The following is a 2,921-nucleotide window of genomic DNA, read 5'->3' on the forward strand; positions in this document are numbered from 1 at the left end:
TGAATGTTTATTGAGTGAATCTACCAATAAATGAAACCATCAACCGCATTTGTATTATCTCTTTTTAAAAAATATATTTTTATTGTTTTCGGAGAGGGAGGGAGAGGGAGAGAGAAATAGAAACATCAATGATGAGAGAGAATTATTGATCAGCTGCTGCCTGCACGCTCCACACTGGGGGTTGAGCCCATAACCTGGGCATGTGCCCTGACTGAAAATGGAACCATGCCCTCCTGGTTCATAGGTTGACACTGAGTATCACATTGGCCAAGCTGTATTATCTCTTATTTACAGGGAACAATGACTTCTGTTACCACAAAAGCAGAAAGATGTAAGACACTAAATAAACTTACTGGTATGTCTATAGTTGTATCTTCATTTGCAAGGTCTTTGTGGCAATGTTGATCTTAGGAAAGTTTCTAAACACATTTAGGTTTAATTTCCTCCATCTATCTAATACTGGAGTGAATAAGATCATCCATAAAAACTTTTCCTGCTTTAGCACTCTACAGTTCTCAAATGGGAGAAAAAGTTTCAGGTTTTGACCTTGTTCGACTTCTTTGGCTTCTGTCAGGCAATTGATTGATAAGACTTAACTGACCTTCAACATGCCACCTGTGTGTCACAGGAATTGTTCTCTACAGATTGAAGTCGCAGATGGATAACCATTTTCTTCTACTTTTTAAATTATTAAAAAAAAAAAAAAGAAAAACAATACTTGCTATTAAGGACCAGGTAGCAGCCTACTCTTTAATGTTTTTGTTTTTTTTTTAATCCTCACCCGAGAATATTTTTTTTCCCATTGATTTTTAGAGAGAGTGGAAAGGAGGGAGAGGGGGAGAGAGAGAGAGAGAGAAACACACACACACACACACACACACACACACACACACACATTAATGTGAGAGAGAGACGTCGATTGGTTGCCTCCTGCATGTAGCCTGACTGGGGCTAGGGATTGAACCTGCAATCAAGATACAAGTCCTTGACTGGGAATGAACACCGAAACCTTTCTACCCTTCTGACTGAGGGCCGGAGCTCTAACCATTGAGAAAAACCGTCCAGTGCTTGTTCTGTAATCTTGATTAGGACTGTCAAATATGGTTGTGCAGAATTTGCACTCCATAAAAGTGCTCACCTAGGGGACATAAGGGAACAAAACGCCAACCACCTTCTGTTTGTCAATCTTCATAGGTCATGGTCTAAAGCCACTTTGCCAAAGGAGCACCTTTTTCCAATCCCTATGGATGTGAGATTGAGTTTATTCATTAATACTTAGATTATTGATGTGAGTTAAGTGATTAATAAACTATACTCTCTACATTAAGTAGAATTTTTGAGTCATATGTTCCAATTCTGCTTTTATTAAAGGCATGCTCATCTCACTGGTGAACCGTCAGACAAATTAATGTTTTCATTGATATTGTCCTCTTAACTACAAATATCTTTTATAAACTCATATGACTTTGTGTTTTCTATCTAGTTTTCTATGTTAGTGTTTATATGCATTTGGCTTTTCAGTAAGTGTGTGTGTGTACATATGTACTGCAAAATAAGGGTTTCTCCAATCATAGTTGACAAGATGTTGGAGAGGAGAGTGTTAAGGGCAAGTCAGATCTATTTTCTTATTCTACCAGATCAACCACATAATTTCATCAGTGGATAAATAAAGATCATTCAGATTCTTGTGTACTTCCTATATACATCATCCACCTGGTTTTGAGAAAAGACATATTTATTAAGTGTTTAACAACTTCCTTGCAAGATAAAGTGGGTAAGGTCTGTATAGCATGACCTACTCATAAGAAGCTTTCAATCCAGTTAAAGTAAATAGAATCATATGGAAGTAAAAAGAATAGCTTTAAAGGTCATAAATCATGCTGCAGTTCAACATCACATTTTATAGAAAATAAAACTTGGCTGAAAGTGGTCACTTAATGTGTCTGAGATCACACTGATATTCTTGGCAGAGAAAATGCATTTTAAATGCACTGGATTTTCTCTCAGGACCTGTCCTGAGTCTATCTGGAGTAGCAGATATGATCATGAACTCTAGATCCCAAATGCTTAGATGTGAATCTTGGTTTCACCATGTACTACCTGTGTTACACTGAGTAATTAAATTAGCTTTGCTGTGCCTCTGTTTTATCTTCTGTAAACAGGGGGAAATATTAACACTTAACTTCCTTTTGTACAGATTTACTTAGTTAAAATTTCTGAAGTGCTTAGACCAAGGCATATAACATATCTAGAGGCCCAGTGCACGAAATTTGTGCATGGGGGGGTGGTGGGGAGCTCCCTCAGCCCAGCCTACAACGACGACGCCACCCCAGCATCCCGCATTCCATGGCCGGCCTCTGGCCAGAGGCCCACCCACCCACTCTCCTTCCCTCCCTCCACGGGTTGGGGCGTGTGGGATGCTGGGGCTTGTCGCTGGGGCGATGCCGCCAGCGTCAGTGTCCTGGCCACTATGGGCACTGCCATCTTTGTGACGGAGTGACAGTTAATTTGCATATTACCCTTTTATTAGATAGGAGAATAGCAGGAAATAAGCACATTTTATAATAATGGTAACGATAATGCTTTCCTTTGATGGCTTAGAAACAATGAGGTAATTTTTATAGGACAGTTGTACACTTCAAGATGCTCCCCCACACACTGTAGTTGAAAATAGAGAAATCAATAGAAACCTAAAATGGTAAACTATGTTAATCTGATGAATACCAAAGTAAATAAATGAATAAAAAATAATATTTTTATTATAAGTGAATTATAAAGCCATCAACAAATCATTTATTTATTTATTTATTTATTTATTTAGAGAGAGAAACTTCAATTTGTTGTTCCACTTATTTATGCATTCATTGGTTGCTTCTTGTACGTGCCCTGACCATTTGCAACCTTGACATATGGGACAATAC

Source organism: Eptesicus fuscus, chromosome 17 (assembly GCF_027574615.1).
Source record: "Eptesicus fuscus isolate TK198812 chromosome 17, DD_ASM_mEF_20220401, whole genome shotgun sequence".
Taxonomy (NCBI): domain Eukaryota; kingdom Metazoa; phylum Chordata; class Mammalia; order Chiroptera; family Vespertilionidae; genus Eptesicus; species Eptesicus fuscus.